Source organism: Hypanus sabinus, chromosome 9 (genome assembly GCF_030144855.1).
Source record: "Hypanus sabinus isolate sHypSab1 chromosome 9, sHypSab1.hap1, whole genome shotgun sequence".
NCBI lineage: Eukaryota > Metazoa > Chordata > Chondrichthyes > Myliobatiformes > Dasyatidae > Hypanus > Hypanus sabinus.
The window spans coordinates 160,356,055-160,380,578 of record NC_082714.1 but is presented as its reverse complement, the minus strand read 5'-3'; the positions used below and the strand labels follow the sequence as shown (position 1 = coordinate 160,380,578).

Genomic DNA, 24,524 nt, shown 5'->3' with positions numbered 1-24,524 from the left:
ATATAAACTCTATGATTTGTTTAAAAGTACAATTACATGAGGGGCATTAAGAGTTGTAGAGGTGATGAAAGGATCATTAGTCTTATCTTTGCATGAATGGAGGTGAGAACTGTTGTGGAGACGCTGGGGTAGAGTTGTTAGGACTGCATTGGAAGTAGCTGATAGGTGATGTCATACCCCACCCCCTCTGTTCAGGGATGAGTTTTCCAGTTTGACAAAGGTGGCTTCTTTAACCCCTCTTTCAAAACATCTGTCCTCCCTCTCCAAAATACGCACATTGTCACCTTCCACAGAGAGTCCTTTGTCCTTTAGGTGTAGATATACAGCTGAGGAGTCAGCCCTCCATATGTGAAGCAGTTGTTTTGTCTCCCCGATATAAAGATCTGTGCAGTTCTCACTGCATTCGACAGCATATACAATATGCTCTGTTTACGTTTGGATGTAGCATTCTTGGACTGGACGAGTTTCTGTTGGAGTGTGTTTGTAGACTTGACAAACATGGGATTTGGTGTTTGTTTAAAATTCTTCTGAGTTTCTCTGAAATTCCAGCTACGTATGGGATGACTATATTTTTCCACTTGCTTTGCTCCTTCCCTCTGTGGGACTGACGTCCCTGCTAGATGAAGACCCAGCCAGGGTGGCCACAAAGGCTTCTCTCAAATACTTGCGCTCCTTGTCTTTAGCTGTAGTGTTGGAGGTAACAATGTGCACAGGGAGGACAGGTGGCTTGAAAGAGGGGTTAAAGAAGCCACCTTTGTCAAACTGGAAAACCCATCCCTGAACAGAGGGGGTGGGGTATGACATCACCTATCAGCTACTTCCAATGCAGTCCTAACAACTCTACCCCGGCGTCTCCACAACAGTTCTCACCTCCATTCATGCAAAGATAAGACTAATGATCCTTTCATCACCTCTACAACTCTTAAGTGATTGCTGTACCTTTAAACAACTCACAGAGTTTATAAACTGGAAAACTATCCACCGTCGATTAGAACTGAAGAACTCTCTTGGGTGAGTGCCGAAACGTCTTCCAGACAACACAAGAAGTCCAGTTGCCTTAATTTACTATTGCTAATGGCCTGGATGACTAGGAGCCTTCATAGACATATAGCACTTCTGGTTAAGATGATACGACCAATCACATGCAACATCTCTCTGGTAGTTAAAATGGCAAGAACTTCGACTAAAAATATCATTAAAAGCACCTTTTCTGAGGTAAATTGTGTTAGGTTCTCACCACAAACAGTGAGGGGGAAAGCGAAGGCGAAGTGAGTTCGGGGAATCAGTTAGAATGGTGTGTTGCAGAATTGATGCAGATGGAGAGAGCCATTCGGAGAGGAGTTCTGATGCCTGTACAATTGGTCTGGGTTGGAGGCTGAATCGCTCTGGGTGCTAAGAGGAGGAGGTGAGGCAGAGGAGATTCGGTGCCGTTACAACTGGCCAGGGTGTCAAGCTGATATGAAGAGCTGAGGAATGGCTTTGGACTGGATGGTGAAATCTGGGCCCAGAGCAAGTCAAAGGGCAGCATGGTCTAGGCCCTGAGGCCTTCACAGTAGCCGGGTCCTAGTGCGAGGTATAATATGCTATTTAGATCATTTAAAATCTGGCCCAGATTGGAGGCAAGAGCCGATTTCACTTGCTCACTGCAAAGTTTTCTCCCCTCTCTATGATGCTGGCACCTTTCACTGTTCCATTGTTTGTTCAAGATAAATACCGGCCAAGACAAAGTGAAAAGAAAGGGTGTCAGGGTCTCAGACAAGAGCCAATTTCACTCGCTCTCTGTGATGGTCACCCCTCTCTCCATGGCACTGAGGCTATGAAAACTGCCCCGGCTGCTGTGCTCCATTCCCGCTAATGTGATGAACTTACAAGTGAGGCTTTGGGCCTAGTCCCGGTTGCTCCAGGGCCAGATCTGAGGACTCAATTTGGTTTGGAATGCTGTTCACTTCGATTGTTTGCATGATTTGTGTTTTTCTTTCCTTTCTCTTGTGCATCGACTGTTCTTTTATTTTTACTTTTTTCTTCAATTGGGTTTTTTTTTTCAGTTTCTTGCTTTGTGGCAAGTTGTGAGCAAATAAATTCCAGGGTTGTATAATTTATACATTCTTTGATAATAAATGTACTTTGAATCTTTGAATAATTAATATACTTTGAGTCAATAGCAATCACCATGGCACTTGGTTTACTACCCTACACGTGGGTAGCCACCCAGTACTGGTGTGAAGGGTATAACAGGCATGAATTGAACTCACAGTTGATAAACTGAGCTATGGTTGATGTTGTCCTGGGATCCATCATTAATCAAGCTCTTCCTTTAATACAAGTGACTTGGAATTCTGCACTGTAAGGGTCCGTTCTCCTTAATCAGGCACCTTCCAAATGTTGAAGAGGAGACCACAAATGCTAGAGTGAGATACAGAATGTTGGAGGAGCTCAGCAGGTCAACCATCACCTATGGAGGGAAGTGGAAAGACAAGGTCAAAGTAAATTTAATATCAAAGTACAGTACATATCATACACTCAATGGCTACTTTATTGGGTATCTCTTGTGCCTAATTAAGAGGCCACTGGGTGTATGTTTGTGACCTTCTACTGCTAGAGCCCATCCAGTTCAAGGTTCAACATGCTGTGTTTTCAGAAAATCTTTTCTACACACCCCTGCTGTAACATGTGGTTGTTTCAGTTACTGTCACCTTCCTGTCAGCTTGAACCAGTCTGGCCACTCTCCTCTGGCTTCTCTCATTAACAAAGCATTTTCACCCACAGAACTGCTGCTCACTGGACACTTTTTTTTTACACGGTTCTCTGTAAAGTCTGGACAAAATTGCAGGAAATCAGCAGTTTCTGTGATACTCATACCACCCCATCTGGCACCAGCAATCATTCACAGTCAAATTCACCTAGATCACATTTCATCCCCAGTCTGATGTTTGGTCTGTCTTCTGTTAGATGACCTCTTCTTCAGCTCATTACCTCTTCAGCTATCGCTTACCATCTTCTCATCTCACCTGCCCTCCCCCCACCCACCCAACTTCCCCCTCACCTGGTCTCACCTCTCACCTGCCACTTGGCACTCCTCCACCAACCCCAACCCCATTAATCTGGCTTCTGCCCCCTAATGAAGGGTCTCAGCCCAAAATGTCGACTGCTATTCTCTTCTGTAGATGCCGCCTGACCTGTTGAGCTCCTCCAGTATTTAATATGTATTGCTTTGGATTTTCAGCATCTGTAGAACATAACGTTTTTGATGAGTAAGGTCATCAGAGGTTATGGGGACAAGTTAAGAGAATGGGGTAGACAGGAAAACTAGATCAGCTATTATGGAAAGGTGGAGCGGAAGGGCTGAATGGCCTAATTCTGCTCCTATGTCTTATGATCTCCAGAGGCACTTTATTCTTTGACATTTCTACCCGTTACTTCCCCTCCTCACTTCCTTTCTACTTTCCACAGGGTGCTCTCTCTCTATAACCCCTGGTTCACTTATTCCTCCCTATCCTCTGCCCAGCATCTCTAGGAGGTGCAGGGGGCAAAGAGTGGGAATAAAGGGAGCCTCTTCTGGTTGGCTGCCAGTGACTAGTGGTGTTCCACAGGGGTCTGTATTGGGACTGATTGGGACCTCTTGTTGATGGTTGAGGGGCAGCAACTGTTCTTGAACCTGGTGGTGTGAGTCCGCAGGCTCCTGGACCTTCTACCTGATGACAGCAGGGAGAAAAAAGCTTCGTCTGGGTGGTGAGGATCTTGATGACAGATGCTGCTTTTCTATGTAGATTTCAAATAGATGTGCTCAATGGTTGGGAGGGTTTTACCCGTGATGTACGGGGCCGAATCCACTACCTTTTGTGGGATTTTCTGCTGATGTTCCCACACCAGGCTGTTATGCAGCCGTTTTTCACACTCTCCACCTCACATCTATAGAAGCTTGCCAAGGTTAGAAGAAATAAAACCATAGGCTATTTTCTATATGGAGAGAAAATTCAAAAATCAGAGGTTCAAAGGGACTTCTGCAGAATTCCTGAAAGATTAATTTGTAAGTGAGTTGGTGGTGAGGCAAGCAAATGTGATGTTAGCATTCATTTCAAGAGGATTAAAATATAAAAACAAAGATGTAATGTTAAGGATTTGTAAGCCATTGGTGATGCCTCCCTTGGAGTACTGTGAGCAATTTGGGGCTCCTTATCTAAGAAAAAATATGCTGACATTGGAGAGGATTCAAAGGAGGTACAGGAAAATGATTCATATTACAGCCTGATGGTATGAACATTTAATTTTTCAGCCAGGTAACCTACTCCCCCTCTGCCCCTATCCTTCTCTTCCTGATCCATCCAGTTCCCTCTACACCTGCCCCAGCTCCCAATCACCCTATTTCTTTCCCCTCCTCCACCCATTCTCCCTATCACCCACACGCTCCTCCTCCTACTTTTCTCATCTGCCCTCCCCACATCCTTTTTTTTTGGCTCCATGCTCCACCTTCCTCTCCTATCAGATTCTATCATTTGCAGTTTTTTTAATGATATTTTTAAATCCATTATCCCTCCTGGGGCATGGGCCGCTGACACCAGTTCACCAGAGGCCTCTGTTCTGGGCCTATAAATCCTTCCTCGACCAGGGATGGGGTCTAGGGGGCTTCCGTTGGTGTTTCTATGGCTCTGCGTTTTTGTGGGACAGGGTTGCTAGTCCCATGCCCAACCCTCCTCCGTGCCCAGCTGTGCTTGGGATCGTCCATGGTAAAATTGTAACCCTTCACCCATCAGCTCACAGCTCTGCCACAATTCCCAAAAATATATTCCTCATCAGTTCTCCTCACCTGGATCCAGCCATCGCCTTCGTGCTCGTGCTTGCCTCTTTCTACTGGTAACCCCTCTCTATCTCTGAGTTGGGATGAGCGGTTCTAACCTGAAATATCAGCTATCTGTTTCCCACCACAGATTCTGCCTGAACCACTGAGTTCCTCCAGCTGTTTGTACGTTTCCTGCAGATTCCACCATCTGTAGGCGCTTTATCCACACCCATACAAAAACCTACTCCCACTTGCTCTCTTCTGTTCATCCTTGCCTTCTCTCTCTCCAATTTTCACTGTATCCCTTTCTCTCTCTCTTCCTGTTTTATTTGTCCCCTCTCTCTCTCTCTCACACAGATGCTCTTTCCCTCTCTCTCTCTCTCACACACACACACACACACACACACACACACGTGCTCTTTCCCCCTCTCTCACACAGATGCTCTTTCCCTCTCTCTCTCACACACACACACGTGCTTTTTCCCCCTCTCACACAGATGCTCTTTCCCTCTCTCTCTCACACACACACATGTGCTCTTTCCCCCCTCTCTCTCTCACACAGATGCTCTTTCCCTCTCACTCCCTCTCTCACTCACACAAACATTTTCTCTCACCTCACCTACACACATTCTCTCATATGCACTTGATCTGTGAATCAGATGCACATAGACTCTCTCTCTTTTTACACAAATTTATTGTCTCTTTCACACACACACATGCACATTCTCTCTCACACACACATACACTCTTTCTCTCACACACACACATACTCTCCCTTTCTCATACACACACTCATACACTCTCTTTCTTTCTCTCTCTCTCTCATGCACTCCCTCTTGCTCTCTCTCTCACACACACACTTTCTCTCACATACACAAACATACACTCTCCCTTTCTCTCTCTCACACACACTCTCTCTCTCTCCCTCCCCCTCCCTCCTACCCCACTATTTTTCACTCGGGTGCATTCTTTCTATCTCCCTCACACTTGCGTAATCCAAAATTAACTTGCATTTTTGAAATCCTGCTCTGGTAATCAGTTCCCTGAAAATACCCAGCACTTCCTCAGGCAAGTTGCATAACATGCCTTTTATAAAGGAAGTGAGGTATGTTTGTTGGAATATACCCTTGGAAAATAATTGTTGCCAGAAGCAGTGAATACTGAAATAGTCTGTGGCCTCTGCTCACAAAGTGGTTCTGAAACGTCTGGGTCACTTGCTCTTCTCTTTCACAGCAGAGAATCTTGAGATTTGGACCTTTCAGAACAAAAACTAGCTCCCAATATGGACACCAGCCACAACACTGTGAGGAATGAGAGGGGAATAAAAGGGAAAATAGTCATTCAATCAGCATTTCTCCTCCAAGACCAAACCTTGTAGTAGGGTTTGGAGGCCCATGTGCCTCGGTGACCCGGAGAGCTATGCTGGCTGGAGTCAGGGCCTTGTGTTTTGGCTCTTGGTAGGGGCACCTGTGCCAAACAGGTCAAAGGGTAGAGGTCAGACAGAGAGTGATCCACCAATCCTCCTGGTTTGGGTGTTCAGCTCAGGGCTATCAACCCTGACTGGTCAAGAAAGAATTGTTACAGAAGTAACAACGAAGAACCTTTCTGTATCTGGGTGTAACAGGATGGACAGAGAGAGAGGGAAGGTTTTCATTGACTCCCTAAATGCCCGTGGTGTAAGGGCAGTAATAATCAACATATCTGCTCAGGATACCGTAGGGCTTACCGGGGAGCCTAACACTTGGTGGTAGAGCTTGAAGTTTGTTCAGAGTGCTCCAAGCATGTCAGTGCAGTACACGTTGTCAATATAGTCATGGGAGAATTGCATAATTTGGGTGGTTGATTGTGTGCCAGTGATTCAAGCTTCTTTATCCTGGATAGTGGTAGATTTCTGGAGCAGTGTTCTCCCAGTCATGTCAAGACTATACTGAGGCCTTCTGTTAGTCAGGATACATAGATATAGGAGCAGAATTAGGCCATTTGGCCCATCAAATCTGTTCTGTCATTTCATCATTGCTGATCCAATTTTCTCGCTCAGCCCTAATCTCCTGCCTTCTCCCTGTAACCCTTCATGCCCTGACTAATCAAGAATCTATCACCCCTGCCTAAAGTATACCCAATGACTTGGGAGCCTGTGGCAACAAATTCCACAGATCCACCACTCTCTGGCTAAATAAATTCCTCCTCATCTCCCTTCTAAAAGGATGCTACTCTTAGAGCCCCCCACCAGTGGAAACATCCTCTGCCTTCCACTCTGTCGAGACCTTTTAACATTCGATAGGTTTCAATGAGGTCACCCCTCAATTTTCTGAATTGCAGTGAGTAGAAGCCCAGAGCCATCACATGACAAACCTTTCAATCCCCAGAATCATTTTCTATTGAACCCTCTCCAATGTCGGCATATCTGTTCACAGATGAGGGCCCCAAAACCACGGATATTGAATATGCGAGCCAGGGCAGTACAGTGTGGACAGCAAGCTGCTGCCCATACGACAGGATCTCCCTCTCTGCACAGCTGATGGACCCAAAGGAACGGCACAGACCGATACAGTTTGGCACCAGCAGCATTACAGGAGTTGCCAGTTGGTGTTGAACTCAGTTTAGGACCGTCTTAGGGAATCCATTTCCAGATTTTTTCCTTGGGGTTTAATCCCTAAACCTTCCCCGTGAGTAGGTATAGCCACAAGGTGTGGATTTGAGGTGCTCACCATTGGGAGCATTTAATAGGTAGTGGGAACTTACTCCCACTGTCTCCCCCGCTACAATAACCTTAGGGAACCACTAAAGATCTTAAGCTCGAGGATTCATAACTAAACAGATGGTCAAGCAGGTCTATTATCTCCTTATTATCACCTGGCCACAGAGTTTAGTTTGATAAATGTTCCAGTGAAGGACGTGACCTATCAGAACCCTAAGGTGCCTTAAATTTCTTAATCATTATTTAGCGTGTATAGACTTGGAAAATAACAAATTTGATTCCATCACTCCATGAATTGGGCTTCAAAAGGGATGAAAAAGCTTTGGAGTGTCAAAGTTTACAGCCAGGAATATTTCTGAAGTATTGTCACTGTTGTAATCTGGGAAACAACTGCAAAAAGCACAAGACCCAGCAAACATCTGCTTGTTGAAGTTCAGGTTCAGTTGTCATTCAATTATCTGCATGTATATAACTAAACAAATCAGAATCTGGATTAATATCACTGGCATACGTCATGAAATCTGTTGTCTTTGTAGCAGCAGTACACTGCAATACATAATAATAGAGAAACAAGTGTGAATGACAGTAGGTAAAAATATATCCAATAGTTAAATTAAATAAGTAGTGCAAAGATAGTGATTAAAAAATAGTGAGGCCATGTCCATGGGTCCAACGTCTATTTAGGAAATGAATGGCAGAGGGGAAGAAGATGTCCCTGAATCGTTGAGTGTGTGCCTTCAGGCTCCTGTACCTCCTGCCTGATGGTAACAGTGAGAAGAGGGCATGCCCTGGGTGATGGGGGTTCTTAACGTTGGATGCGGCTCAAAGGCCAAGGTACAAAATACAGTACATGCGGACCACCCAGCACATTTAGTTACGATAGCACGTATGGTCACAAAATAAGATCAGCACGAGTCCCTAGGTGTCATGGCCTGAAGATTGATGGTGTATGGGACACTCTCCTGGAGCCATGTCCTACAGCAATTCTTCACCTAACGCTAACCAATCCAGCACATCTTTCAGGGAGGGAACACTGGACAGCAGCCCCAGTGACTGAACCACCAACCCAGCACGGAATCCAACAGATCACTGTGCCTCTGGTCTCCCCTATACCATCTCTGGCACTTGTAGTAGTTGACACCGTAGTCTTAGCAACAACCACACCACAGAGCTCACCTCCACAGAACTCTTCACATCCACACAAAGCCCCCATGTACCAGCAGCCATTGAGGTATTTTGGAGGTGTAGTTCACGGTGCCAATGAAGGAATGAACTGGACAAGGGTCATCATATACACAGGGTCTCTGTTCTTCAACTTTTCCAACCTTTCTCCACTGCGGCGGAGAATCAAACCTTATCTATAATCCTCATAATTTTGTATACCTCTATCAAATCTTCCCTCGTGAGGAGGATGAGCCAGAGGGTGGTGAATCTGTGGAATTCATTATCACAGATGGATGTGAAAGGCAGGTCATTGGCATATTTAAAGTAGATGTTGATTAACTCCTGATTAGTAAGGGCATCAAAGCTTACAGGCAGGAAACTGGGATTGAGAGGGACAATAGATCAACTACAATTGAATGGTAGAGCAGACTTGATGGGCCAAATGGCCTAATTCTGTTCCTAAGTCTACATTCCCCTATGCTTCAGAAAATAAAGTCCTAACCTATTCAAACTTTCCCCAGAATTCCAGTCCTCAAGTCCTGGAAACATCCTTCTAAGATTTCTCTGCAGCCTTTCAAACTTTATGTTCTCTTTCCTGTAGATACATGACTGGAACTGCACACAGTATTCTAAATATGGTCTCACCAATGCCCTTGTACAACTTCAACATAGCATCCCGATTCCCAATTCCCATACTCAATGCTCTGATTTAGGAAGATCAATGTGCCAAAAACTAATAGCCTTTCCCATACAAAACAGAAATGGCTGCAGATACTTGGGGATGTGAGATGAGAATCTCTACAGCATCTGAGTGTTGACTTTTATTGCAGCCTGAGAAAACACTGGTTAGACCACACTTAGAGTATTGTGTTCAGTTCTGGTCAGCAGTGTCTTATACAACTTCAACATAACGTTCCAGCTCCTGCACTGAATACTCAGATTTAGGAAGGCCAATGTTCAAAATTCTCTCTTTATGACCCCATCTATCTGTGACACCACTTCTGAGGAATTGTGGATCGGTATTCCTAGTCACTGGGACATAAGACACTGCCCAGAAGAAGGCAATGGCAAACTACTTCTGTAGAAAAAGCTGCCAAGAATAATCATGGTCATGTCATACGGCACAGCACATAACGAACAAACAATCCCTAGATGTCTCTGTTCTTCCATGCTCCATTCACTCTATTCCTTGTTTCTGCTTCTCTTTGCACATTTATAGAGTCATAGAGCACTACAACATGGAAACAGACCCTTCAGCCCATCTAGTCCATGCCAAGCTGGTAGTCTGCCTGGTCTCATCGATCCACACCAGCAAAATAGCCCTCCATACACCTCTCATCCATGTATTTGTATGAACTTCTCTTAAATATAGCAATCAAATATGCATCCTTCCACTTCTCTCCACACTCGCAGCACCCTCCCCTCAGGTTCTCCTTAAATATTTCATCTTTCACCCTTAACTATGACCTCTAGTCTCACCCAACCTCAGTGGAAAAATGCATGCTTGCATGAACCTTATCTATGTTCCTCATAATTTTGTATACCTCCATTAAATCTCTCTTCATTCTCCTACACTCTGAGGAATAAAGTCCTAACCTATTCAACCTTCTGCTATAACTCGGGTCCTCAAGTTCCGCAAAGTCCTTGTAGTGCATGATATCGCATAGGTGGGGAATACACTGTACATTCCATTCTACCCAGGCTCCCCTAGGCTACACTGAGCTAGTTAATTTACTAAAGGGTGGAGGGAGTTTCCCTCTCTCCCTTTGGGAATTTCCACAGATATCATCTGACGAGCGTTTGATAGTTTTGGGACTGTACTCACTGGAGTTCAGAAAAATGAGGTAGACTTCACTGGATAGCTTGAAACCTGTCAAACGTTGATAGGCCTTGATAGAGTGGATGTGGAGAGAATATCTCCGATTGGGGGTGGAGAGGAGTCTAAGACCAGAGGACACAGCCTCAGATTTGAGGAATGTCTATTTGGAATGAAGATGAAGGGGAATTTCTTTATCCAGAGAGTGGTGAAACTGTGAAATTCATTAACACGGATGGCCAAGTCAAGACAGAAGTGATAGATCCTTGTTTAGTCGGGATATGAAGGGATACAGGGAGAAGGCAGGAGATTAAGGCTGAGAGGGAAATGGATCAGCCATGATGAAATAGTGGAGCAGATTCAATGGGCCAAATGACTTAATTCTGCTCCAATATCTTATGGTCTTATGGTTGTATAATTCTGCTTCATCTTTGACAACTCCTTCCTGAGCAGAGATCTGTATTTCACTTCATCCTGGTTCTCTACTGGAAACTTGTGGGCATAGACACAGAATCTAGTTGGCACAATACTTTGGGGGCAGACATTAAACGTTGGGCCATCAGAAGACCAGCCTACAGTGTCAACAAAAGAGCCTTATCACTGACTTCAGGAAATACGAAGGTGCGCATGACCCTGCGTGACAGCACCTCTTTAATCAAGGAAGCATAGCAGTACCTCCAGTTGCTGGGATATTGAGGTGAGCAAGGCTCCCTCACACCGCCATTCTAACCAAATTTTACAGGTGTCCTGACCTGCTGCATTACCGTCTGGTACAGGAATTCAAAGTTCAAAATAAATTTATTAACAAAGCACATATATGTCATTACATGCAACCATGAGGTTCATTTTGTTGTAGACATACTCGGTAAATCCAACAACCATAACAGAATCAGTGAAAGACCTCATCCAACGAAGTGTACAATCAGTGTGCAAAACAAAAGCAAACTGTGAAAGTACAAAAGAAAAATAAAGTCATAATAATAAATAAATAAGCGATAAGTACCTTCTTCCTGATGGCAACAGCAAGAAGACAGGATGACCTGGGTGGTGCATTTGACTGCAAGACCCTACGAACGACGGTGAGGACCGCTGAGAAGATCATCGGGGTCTCTCTTCCACCCATCCGAGATATTTATCAACACGCACAAAATGCTGCAGGAACCCAGCAGGCCAGGGAGCATCTATGGAAAAGAGAACAGTTGATGTTTCAGGCTGAGATCCTTCAGCAGGACTGGAGCAAAAAAAAAGATGAGAAGTTGGAGTTAGAGGGTGGAAGCGGGGGAGAGAGAAACACAAGGTAATAGGTGAAATTGGGAGAGGGAGAGGTGAAGTTAAGAGCTGGGAAGTTGATTGGTGAAAGAGATACAGGACTGGAGAAGGGGGGATCTAATAGGAGAGCACAGAAAGCCATGGAAGAAAGAAAAGGGGGGAGGAGCACCAGAGGGAGATGATGGAAAAGGGTTTGGGGGATGATGAAGGAGGGGCAGGGACATCACTGGTAGCACTAGAATTCGATGTTCATGCCATCAGGTTGGAGGCTACCCTGACGGAATAGAAGGTGTTGTTCCTCCAGCCTGAGTGTAGCTTCATCACAACAGTAGAGGAGGCCACGGATAGACATAGTGGAATGGGAATGGGAAGTGGAATTAAAATAGATGGCTACTAGGAGATCCCACTTTTTCTGATGATCAAAACATAGGTGCTTGGCAAAGCATCTCCAAATCTACATTGGGCCTCACCGGTATACAGGAAGCCACACCAGGAGCACCGGACACAGTATGTAACCCCAACAGATTCACAGGTGAAGTGTTGCCTCACCTGGATGGACTGTTTGGGGCCCTGAATGCTAGTGAAGGAGAAGACGTAGGGGCAGGTGTGGCACTTGTTCCGCTTGCAAAGGTAAGTACCAGGAGCGAGATCAATGGAGAGGGATGAATGGACAAGGAAGTTGCGTAGGGCGTAATCCCTGTGGAGATCAAAAAGTGGTGTGGGGGGAAGGGAAAGATGTTCTTGGTGGTGGGATCCCATTGGAGATGGCAGAAGTTGCTGAGAATTATATTCTGGACGTGAAGGCTGGTGGGGTGGTAGGTGACAACAAGAGGAACCCTATCCCTGGTAGGGTGGAAGGAGGATGGGGTGACAGCAAACGTATGTGAAATGGAAGAGATGCAGTTGAGGGCAGAGTTGATGGTAGAAGAAGGAAAGCCTCTTTCTTTGAAGAATGAGGAGCTCTTTACTTCACCCCCCTGTTTCACCTATGACCTTGCATTTCTCCCTCCCTCCCCCACCCCCTCCTTTTACCCCTGCTCCTCATCTTTTTACCTCTGGTCCTGCTGAAGGGTTTTGGCCCAAAATGTCAACTGTACTCTTTTCCTTAGATGCTGCCTGGCCTGCTGAGTTCATCCAGCATTTTGTGTGTGTGTGTGTGTGGTTTGGATTTCCAACATCTGCAGATTTTCTCTTGTTTGTGAGATATTTATCAAGGCTATTAACATCGTCAAGGATCCCTCCAATGAGCCCCACAATCTCTTCGATCCCCTATCATCGGGTCAGGACTACTGTAGCATTACAACAAGGACTGTAGAGATGGGAAACAGCTTCTTCCCCCAGGCCATAGGAGTACTGAACTCCCTGCCCCCACCCAGATCTCACCATGTATGAAGCGTCGGTAGTCACCCATGATTGAGTGGCTAAACACTGCTCCAACACCATACTCAAGTCTGCTGATGACACCACTGTTGTGGGCTGTATCAAAGGTGGTGATGGATCAGCATACAGAAGAGAGATTGTTTGGCTGAGAAGCATCAGAACAACCACCTCTCACTCAATGTCAATAAGACCAAGGAATGGATTGTAGACTTCAGGAGAGGGAAACCAGAGGTCCATGAGCCAGTACTCATCAGAGGATCAGAGGTGGAGTGGGCCAGTAACTTTAAAGTTCTGGGAGTCACTATCTCAGAAGACCAGTCCTGGGCCCATCATATAAACATAATTGCAAAGAAAACACAATAGCGCCTCTATTGCCTCAGCAGTCTGCGGAGTTTCGGCATGTCATCAAGGGTTTGACAAGCTTCTGTAGATGTGCAGTGGGTAGAGTGCTGATTGGCTGCATTACAGCCTGATGTGGAAACATCAATGCCCTTGAGTGGAAAATCTTACAAAAGGTAGTGGATTTGGCCCAGGACATCACGGGTAAAACCCTCCCAACCATTGAGCGCATCTACATGAAACAATGCTGTAGAAAAGCAGCATCCATTATCAAAGATCCTCACCACACACGCCATATTCTTTTCTCACTGCTGTCATCAGGTAGAAGGTCCAGGAGCCTCAGGACTCGCACCACCAGGTTCAAGAACAGTTACTACCCCTCACCCATCAGGCTCTTCAACAGATTGGGCTAACTTCATTCATTTAAGGGAACTTTTATCTTGTTATTTCATGCTTGTTATTTGTTGCTGTTTATTTATATTTGCATTTGCAGTTTGTTGTTCTTTGATCCTGCTTACAGTTACTGTTCTATAGGTTTGCTAAGTATGCTCGCAGATAAAGAATCTCAGGGTTGTGACATATATGTACTCTGATAATAAATTTACTTTGAACTTTGAGCATTATACTATTTGCATTTTGACTTGCGTTGTAAATGCACCTTATGCTAAATGTCAATCTTCTGGAATTTATTTTATTATTTGCGATTTATTTGTGGCATGTGTTGTGTATGAGTTATATGTATTGTGTTGTGCACCCTGGTCTGGAGGAAAGTTGTTTCGTGTGGTGGTATACATCTATACGGTTGAAATGACAACAGATTTGAACTTGAACTTGACCAATAGTGCTGAGCTGGGGATGGTTGAGACGTTCCATTTCCCAGGTGTACACATCAAGTCAAAGTAAATGGCACCTGTGAACATTGTGACCCAGGGCAGCATCCTCTGGACGGGTCATGAAACTACTGTACTTCTTTCACATCCTTTTTCTTTCAGATGTGGTTCTGGAGCCTGGGATCTACATTTTGGTGGTGTGTTTTGGGGCCAATTGAGCAATCTGGCATTCTGCTGTCTCCGAGGGTGTCCTGGGAGAAGTGTGCTGCCTCAAGGCCAAGAGGCCTGGAGACTGGTCACGAGCCCACGATCGACTCCAATTCTCACCGATCTCGCCGATTAAAGTGCCGAAGAAAATTGAAAATCATCAAGCTCGAGATCAGAAGCAAGCAGATGTTCAGTGCCATCTACCAGCCTCTCACTTACTGCAGCTAGAAGAAGGAGTCTGCATGAGACAGTCTCTCTCGCACACTCCCTCGATGCTGTCAGAGTTCTGGTTTTAAGCGACATGGTTTGTGGGCTGGACTCTGTAGTTCACGTTATGATGTGTCTCTGGTTTCTGGTCCCTCCTTCTTTTGTTGCTATTTTGTGCGATTTTTAATCAGGGCAGCCAGCAGATAACGAACACTGAGCTGAACTGAATAAGCCTGGACTCTTTCCATTTTGTGTTTTATATCCTGCGTTTTCCTCTTCTTTTTTCTGTTGGCCTTTGTACGATTTGATTTTTTTGCACATAGGTGGGGGGGCGGGGGTTGGATTTTTTTTTGAACAAGTTCCATGGTGTTCTTTGTGGCTGTCTGTAAGGAAGACCCACCACAGGGTTGTACTCTGCGTATATACTTCCATAATAAATGTACTTTGAATCTTTATTGCCTCTACTTCCTCAGAAATCTAAGGAAATTTCTTGTCTCCATTGAGCTTCACCAATTTTTATAAGGGCAGCATAGAAATGATCCTAACTGGATTCCGGCTTCTGCTCACCTTCCTTGGCAGGGCCAAAATGTTGACTGCTCATTCCCCTCCATACGTGCCGCCTGACTTGCTGAGTTTTGTACAGCATCTGCTCTGCCCAAGACTGCCGTAAGCTGCAGAGAGACGAGGATGCAACTCAGCAGATCATTGAAGCCAGCATCCCCTCCGAGGCAGTCTGTGCTTCTCACTACCCTGGTAAAAGAGCCAGGATAATCAAAGACCCCACCCACCTCAGACATTTCCTCTTGGCCCAAAATCACATACCACCAGGCTCAAGGTCAGCTTCTGTTCCACCGTTATAAGACCATTAAACAATAGACTCGACCTCACAATCTACTGTCCCTTGTCATAGCATTGCATCTTATTGTCCGTCTGCACTGCCCTTTCTCTATGATGGCTACACCATTATATTATTGCTTTCCCCTTCTACTACCTCGAGGCACTTTTGTTTTGAGTTGATCTGTATGGATAGCTTGCAAAACAAAGTTTTTGCTGTAACTCGGTAAATTTGTTCGCTACGCACAGCAGTGAAAGACATATCTCCACCCTGCCGCCTGTGTAATTCAGTACATGTAACAGCAACAAGCTGATACTGTAGCAGTACCATTTTGCTAACGCGGGCGGACGAGGAACGTTGAAAATTCGAGAGGCAAAGATCAGCTTTATTTGGCACATGCACATCGAAACATACAGTGAGGTGCATCATTTGCGTCAACCACCGACGGAATTCGAGGATGTGCTGGGGGGGGGGGGGTGTAGCAGCCCGCAAGTGTCACTGAGTTTCTGGCACCAATGCAGTAAGCCCACAACCCACTGACCCTAACCCATACGTACATCTTTGGGATGTGGGAGGAAAGCAGGGCACCCGGAGGAAACCCACGCGGTCACGGGGAGAAGGTACGAGTTCCTTGCAGACAGCGGTGGGAATTGAACGCAGGATGCTGGCGCGGTAATAATGCTCTACTAACCGCGATGCTCCCGTGCCACCCCAAGACATCGCAAAGAGCGTGGAGGTAACGCTCCCCAACCCCTCAGACACTGCTGACTGGGTATCGCTCATCTATGATTGATGGGGCAGAGCAGGATGGTCAGGTGGCATTTATTTTACAGAAATATCTTTACTATCAATTGAAACCACGATTGTACAATCACATTACAAACAAGAACCAGAGAAATCATGACTAACACAGACTAAGCTAACACATACCCATCCTCATGACCGATGGTATTCCTCCCCCACAGTGCCCAACAGTCTTGAAACATCGCTATGTTACCAATGGATGCAGTGTAATCTTTTTCCATGGCTACACAGGCATCGATATACCTCCTGAACATTTCCAGGCAGTAAGCCTGGATGGAACCCTCTGCTACCCGTCTCCAGGACCCATTGATATTTGTCATAGGCAGCCCCAGACACCCTCTGCTACCCGTCTCCAGGACCCACTGATATTTGTCATAGGCAGCCCCAGACACCCTCTGCTACCCGTCTCCAGGACCCTTTGATATTTGTCATAGGCAGCCCCAGACACCCTCTGCTACCCGTCTCCAGGACCCATTGATAGTTGTCATAGGCAGCCCCAGACCCCCTCTGCTACCCGTCTCCAGGACCCATTGATATTTGTCATAGGCAGCCCCAGACACCCTCTGCTACCCGTCTCCAGGACCCTTTGATAGTTGTCATAGGCAGCCCCAGACCCCCTCTGCTACCCGTCTCCAGGACCCACTGATATTTGTCATAGGCAGCCCCAGACACCCTCTGCTGCCCGTCTCCAGGACTCATGCATAGGTGTGTACCCAGCTCCAGAACTTTCTGCTCCCTGTCTTCAGGACCCACAAATATCTATCTTAGCTAGTGCCAGGGACCCTCCACTACCCATCTCCAGTACTCACAGATTGCCATCTCAGGAGGAGATCCCAGGAGTCGGGTTGCTAGCAGATCCTCCCTCCAAATGGATGACCAGAGATGAAGAGGCTGGAGCTAAAATGCAGTCAGAAGGCAAGGAGCAGCTTCTTCAGAGATGCACAGGCAGCTGGGAGATCTGTGTACCCACTGAACAACATCTCACAGGGCACCATCCTACCACATCGGAATCAGAATCACTTTACTACCAGAATGCTCGTTTCTTCACTCTGATGATGAAAAGGAAATTTGATGCCAATGATCCTCTCCGTTGAGCAGACCATGCACTGCAGCCTGGACTTGAAGGTGGAGGAGGCGGTGGGAAATGCTACCCAATGAATCTAGCAGCAACTGTACATGGTGCAGCTGAGTAAGTAACTAGGTGGCTTCAAGTCTTCTCTACAGTAAGTTGGTTCACCTCACAAACCACAATTGTAGTTTATTTTATATATGTGGGGAAAGCATATCCTTTTTATATCAGTCTATCTGTGATCAGCCTGGCATTTCTAAACCACTGACGTAACACCACAGCATATCTTTATCTTTCTGCTGAATCACAAAGTAGAACACTGTATGATTGGTTGGTGCTGAGGTCAGCTGGGGGTTAGATGTAAGTGAGGAGGGGCAAAGCTCTGGTCGCCGTGAAGGAGTTGGGCCGAATGGTCAGTTTCTATGCTGTATAACTCTGTGTCTCTAAGACTATCCAAAGCACCTTACAGCCAATTTTCAATCAAGCGTCGTCTTCTTGGGCCTTTCTTCAGGGTGAAGATGACTCAATTCCATTCCGGTTCTGCAGGTTTCGAGATGACTGATGAGGCTTGAGGTGGAAACCATGGAATAACCCGTTCCTTAGTACAGTGAAACGGCAGGATCTGGAAAAAGGCCAGTAGCGTCACAAAGGATCCCACCCACCCAGCTTGTGGACTGTTCACCCCACTCCCATCAGGGAGCAGGCTACGTAGCACCCACACCAAGAGCACCAGACTCAAAAAGAGCTACTTTCCACAAGCAGAAAGGCTGATCAGCATCTCCACCCACTAACTCTCCCCACCACCACTACGTTATCATTTCCTGTCAGAGTTACCTTATTACGGATGCTCCCAGCCTTACTTTATGGACCTGCAATCGATCTATGTATATAAGCGATCTGATGTACTATATTTATAGTTATTGTGTTTATCAAAAATTATTCTGTTCTTTATCTTGCTGTGTTTTTTTTTGTGCTGCATCAGATCCGGAGTAACAATTATTTTGTTCTCATTTACACTTGTGTACTGGAAATGACATTGAACAATCTTGTCATTAACCTTGAATGTTGAATCTGTGTGTATACCGTCCCGAATGTCCCGTATCCCATTGAGCAGAGATTCCCGGCATCTGTGGGGAGATGGGAAATCCTGAAGTTTTTGAAAACCAGAAGAAACAGGCTGATATAGGGTCTTGATCCAAATCATCAACTGTCCATTTCCCTCCACAGATGCTGTTCGATTCACTGAATTCCAGCATCTGCCATCTCTTGTGTCTCCATCAGATGCAGCCTGCCTGCTATTCAAATCAACGTAGTCACAGGACACTGCAGATTTTTTTGTTCAGAGATGAAGCATGGACCATTCCGGCCCAGCAAAGCACATTGACCAGCAACCCACCGATTTAACGCTAGCCTAGTCACAAGACAATTTACAATGACCAATTAACTTACTAACCGCTACATCATTGGACTGTGGGAGGAAACTGGAGCCTCTAGAGGAAACCCAAGCGCAAATGGGAAGAATTTGACTCTTTCTTACAGAGGACGTTAGAATTGAACTCTGAACTGAGGCCTGGGCTGTAATGGCTACCATGGCACCCAAATAGAGTCATAGAAAATTACAGCATTGAAACAGGCCCTTCACCCCATCTAGTCCATGCTGAACCACTAAAATTGCCTACTCCCATTGGCCCGCACCGGGACCAAACCATGTACCTATCCAAACTTCTCTTAAACGTTGAAATCAAGCTCACATCCATCACTTGTGCTAGCAGCTTGTTCCACACTCTCACAACCCTCTTAGTAAAGAAATTTCCCTTCATGTTCCCCTTAAACTTTTCACCTTTCACCCTTAATCATGACCTCTAGTTGTACCCAGAGCATCCAGAGGAAACCCACATGGTCATGGGAAGAATGTACAGACACCTTACAGACAGTAGCAGGAATTAGACAATAAGACACAGGAGCAGAATTAGGCCATTTGGCCCATCGAGTCTGCTCCATCATTCAATCATGGCTGATACTTTTTTTTTCTCTCCTCCTCAACCCCAGTTCCCAGCTTTCTCCCCATAACCTTTGATGGGGTCCAATCTAGAACTTATCAATCCCTGCCTTAAATGCACCCAACAAACTGGCTTCCACAGCTGCATGTGGCAACAAATTCCACAAGTTCACCTGTAGCTAAAGAAATTTCTCCGCATCTCTGTTTTGAAAGGGTGTCCCTCTATCCTGAAGCTGTGCTTAGACTCTCCCACCATGGGAAACGTCCATTCCACACCTACTATGTCCAGGCCTTTCAACATTCGAAAGGTTTCAATGAGATCCCCCTCATCCTTCTGAATTCCAGTGAGTACAGACCCAGAGACATCAAACGTTCCACTTATGATAACCCTTTCATTCCTGGAATCATCCCTGTGAACCTCCTCTGGACCCTCTCCAATGCCAGCACATCTTTTCTAAGATGAGGGGCCCAAAACTGTTCACAATACTCAAGGTGAGGCCTCACCAGTACCTTATAAAGCTTCAGCATCACATCCCTGCTCTTGTATTCTAGACCACTTGAAATGAATGCTAACATTGCATTTGCCTTCCTCACCGCCGACTCAACCTGCCAGTTAACCTTCAGGGTGTTCTGTACAAGGATTCCCAAGTCCCTCTGCATCTCAGATTCCTGGATTTCCTCCCCATTTAGAAAATAGTCCGCACATTTTTTTCTACTACTCAAGTGCATGATCGTGTATTTTCTAACATTGTATTTCATTTGCCACTTTCTTGTCCATTCCCCTAATCTGTCTAAGTCCTTCTGCAGCCTACCTGTTTCCTGAACACTACCTGCCCCTGCAACAATCATTGTATCATCTGTAAACTTGGCAATAAAGCCATCTATTCCATCATCTAAATCATTTATATATAGCATAAAAAGAAGTGGTCCCAACACCAACCCCTGCAGAACACCGCTAGTCACTGGCAGCCAACCAGAAAAGGATCCTTTTATTCCCACTCGCTGCCTCCTACCCATCAGCCAATGCTCTAACCATGTTAGTAACTTCCCTGTCATACCATGGGCTCTTAACTGGGTAAGCAGCCTCATGTGTGGCACCTTGTCAAAGGACTTCTGAAAGTCCAAATATACAACATCCACTACATCCCCTTTATCTATCCTACTTGTAATCTCCTCAAAGAATTCCAAAAGGTTCGTCGGGATGGATTTTCCCTGAAGGAAACCATGCTGACTGTGTCCTATCTTGTCCTGTGTCACCAAGTACTCCATCACCTCATCCTTAACAATTGACTGTAACATCTTCCCAACCACTGAGGTCAGGCTAACTGGTCTATAATTTCCTTTCTGTTGCCTTCTTCCTTTCTTAAAGAGTGGACTGATATTTGCAGTTTTCCAGTCCTCTGGTACCATGCCAGAGTCCACTAATTTTTGAAAGATCATTTCTAATGCCACCACAATCCCTAACTGTACCTCTTGCAGAACCCTAGCGTGCAGTTCATCTGGTCTGGGTGACTTATGTACCTTTAGATCTTTCAGCTTTTTGAGCATCTTCTCCCTTGTAATAGTAACTGCACCCACTTCTTTTCCTTCACACACTACAACATCAGGCATACTGCTAGTGTCTTCCACAGTGAAGACTGATACAAAATACACATTAAGTTCATTAGCCATCTCCTTGTCCCCCATTATTATTTCTTCTGCCTAATTTTCTAGTGGTCCTATATCTACTCTCATTTCTCTTTTATTTTTAACATACTTGAAAAAACTTTTATTATCCACTTTGATATTATTTTGAACCTGAATCACCTGTTCTGTAAAGCGTTGTGCTAACCGTTACGTTATTGTGCCGCTCGATTTAATTTTTATATATTTCTTATTGTGATTTACGGAATTCTTAATTTATGGCACTGTACTGCTGCCACAAAACAACAAATTTCCCAGCGTATGTCAGTGACAGTAAACTTGATAGTGATTCTGCTATCCGAATGGACCATGAGCCCATAAACACTTCTTCACCTTCTGCACTGATTTTAATATATTTTCCTTATTGCTACCCAGTAATTTCTTACGCCTTGTGCTGTATGGAAGTGTAGAAGCTTCGTAGCTTGGATTGGTTGCTTGTTTGCAGGGCTGTTCGCCAAGCCCGAAGTTAGGTTGCGAACATGAAATACTGTTGTAGGACTGCAGCATCCATTATCCGAGATCCTCACCACCCAGTCCATCCTCTTTTCTCACTGCTGCCATCAGGTAGAAAGCATAAGAGCCTCAGGATTCATACCATCAGGCTCAAGAACAGTTACTACCCCTCAACCATCAGGTTCTTAAGCACAGGGGATAACTACACCCACATGTCCATCCATTGAAATGCTCCCACAATCTATGATCTCACTTTAAGGACTCTTTATCTTGTTATTTCATGCTCTTGATTTTGATTGCTATTTATTTATATTTGCATAGTTTGCTGTCTTCTGGTTGATCTTTCGTTGATCCTGTAATAATTAATATTTTATGGATTTGCTGAGTATGCCTGCAGGAGAATGAATCTCAGGGTTGTATGTGGTGACATATATGTACTTCGATAATAAAAATTATTTTGAACTTTGAAACATTGTCATAGAGAAGTACAGCACAGAAAAAAGCCCTTCAGCCCATCTAGTTCACGCTGACTTTTAAACTGCCTACTCCCAATGACCAACACCAGGACCACAACCCTCCATATCCTTACTATCTATGTACCTATCCAAACTTCTCTTAAATGTTGAAAGCAAGCTTATGTGGACCACTTGTGCTGGCAGCTCGTTCCACACTCTCACAACTCTCTGAGTGAAGAAGTTCCCCCTTATGTTCCCCTTAAACTTTTCACTTTTCACCCCTAATTGAAGACCTCTGGTTGTAGTTCCACCCAACCTCAGTGGAAAAAGCCTGCTTGCATTTACTTTATCTATACCCCTCATAATTCTGTATACCTCTAACAAATCTCCTCTCAGTCTTCTACATTCTAAATAATACAGTCCTAACCTACTTAATCTTTCCTTATAACTCAGGTCCCCAGATCCAGCAACATCCTTACAAATTTTCACTGCACTCGTTTGACCTTGTTTACACCTTTCCTGCAGGTAGGTGATTACAACTCTACATAATATTCCAAATTAGGTCTCAGCAATGTCTTGTATAACTTCAACATAACATCCCAACTTCTGTACTCAACACACTGATTTATGAAGGCCAATTTGCCACATTTCTTTATGACCCTATCTGTCCGTGATGCCACTTTCAACAAATCGTGTACCTGTAATCACAAATCCATTTTGTTCTACCACACTCACCAGCGCTCTATCATTCACTGTGTAAGACTTACCCTGGTTGGTCCTACCACCGGTAGCACGGCACACGACCGTAGCGGCCTTTTGGATCTGGTACTACTTTAATTTAGTTTTTAAATTTAATTTTAAGGCACAATTAGGGTTTAGGGCATTGGACAACAGAGCGACTACCTACCATCGCCAGATACTGCTCCGATACAGAGATCGCCCAAAAACAAACCTTCGTGAAAATCTGCTGGTTAGATTGCGTGACCTCGGCTTGCTGAGGGAATCGGGCCTGCAGTCCTCGGAGTCGCCTGATGCCGGTGGCCGGAGTTGGGGACGTCGTAAGCGGTGTGCGAGGAAGTGGAAGCGAGGCGAGCGGGCAGGAGTCTGTGCCAGGAAAAAAGCAAGCCCCAGCCGGCCGGCCCTCCCGTCCATTCTGCTCTTGTAGTGGATTTTCCCCCAAGCCATCGGACTACCAACCTACGGCCCTCTGCTGTGCCTATTGTCTTGTTTATTATTTATTGTAATGCCTGCACTGTTCTGTGTATTTTATGCAGTCCTGGGTAGGTCTGTAGTCTAGTGCAGTTTTTGTATTGTTTCATGAAGCACCATGGTCCTGAAAAACATTGTCTCATTTTTACTGTGTGCTGTACCAGCAGTTATGGTCGAACTGACAATAAAAAGTGACTTGACTTGACAAAATGCAAAACCGACACTTGGCTGCATTGAGTTCCATCAGCTATTTTTCAACTGATCTAGGTCACTCTGTAAACCTTCCTCACTGTCGACTACACCCCCAATCTTGGTGTCATCTGCAGATTTGCTGATCCAGTTAACCACATTGTCACCCAGATCTTTATCGTTGCACTGGCTGCTAGTGTCTGCGGGATCCCGACCAACTAGATAGCTGAGTGATCTCCGCCGTTGCAGATACCTGCTTATTGTTCTGATACTGCTGCAACCAAACAACAAACTTCACGACGTCTGTTGTGATGTTAAACCCGATTTTAATTTGGATTCTGATTCTAGTTTCACTACTGTCCTGGCAAGTTATTCTTGTCTGTACGACCATAAGTCATGGGAGCAGAATTAGTCCATTCAGCCCATTGTCTGTCCGCTATTCCATCAACTTCCCTCTCAACCCCAGTCTCCTGCCTTCTCCCCATAAGCTTTCACACCCTAACTAATCAAGAACCTATTGGCTTCTGCTTCAAATGCACCCAGTGTTCTGGCCTCCAAGGGTGCCCTTGGCATTGAATTCCACAGATTTACCACCCTCTAACTGAAGAAATTCCTCATCCTCCCTATTCTAAATGGCCTGCTCTCTACTCTGAGGCTGTATCCACCACTTGGGAAACATCCTCTCCACGTCCATTCCACCCCAAAACCACTCCCCATGGAACACCACTAGTCACTGGCAGCCAAACAGAAAAGACTCCCTTTATTCCCACTCTTTGCCTCCTGCCAAGTGCCCTAAAAGCACATCCTTAAAGATCAACATCCTCCCCACCACTAAGGTCAGGCTAACTGGCCTATAATTTCCTTTCTTCCGCCTCCCACACTTCACCCACCACACTGTGTTAAAGAAAAACATGCCCGCTTTTTGCCTTTAAAGTTTAAACACAGTCAGCAGGTGCTGCAAATCCAGAGCAGGTGCTGATGAAGGGTCTCAGCCCGAAACGTGGACTGCTCATTCCCCTCCCCTGATGCTGCCTGACTTGCTGAGCTCCTCCAGCATTTTCTGTTTGCCTTTTTACCCTAAAATCATGTCCTCTTCAACTGGACAGTTCTACCCAGAGAGAGAAGGATTCTGTCTACCCTA

General features: G+C 45.3%; 1 long non-coding RNA gene across 2 annotated transcripts in view; it reads right to left on the bottom strand.

Annotated features, from left to right (window-relative positions):
* Positions 1–988: 988 nt before the first annotated feature.
* The window catches only part of LOC132399977 (uncharacterized), a 25,632-nt gene continuing 2,096 nt past the window's right edge, over positions 989–24,524 (bottom strand). For both annotated transcript variants that reach the window (XR_009514156.1, XR_009514155.1), the window contains 2 exons: positions 11,459–11,636; positions 989–2,452 (listed from right to left, as the gene is read on the bottom strand). This is a non-coding gene — a long non-coding RNA (uncharacterized LOC132399977). The remainder of the gene's footprint in view (positions 2,453–11,458; positions 11,637–24,524) is intronic.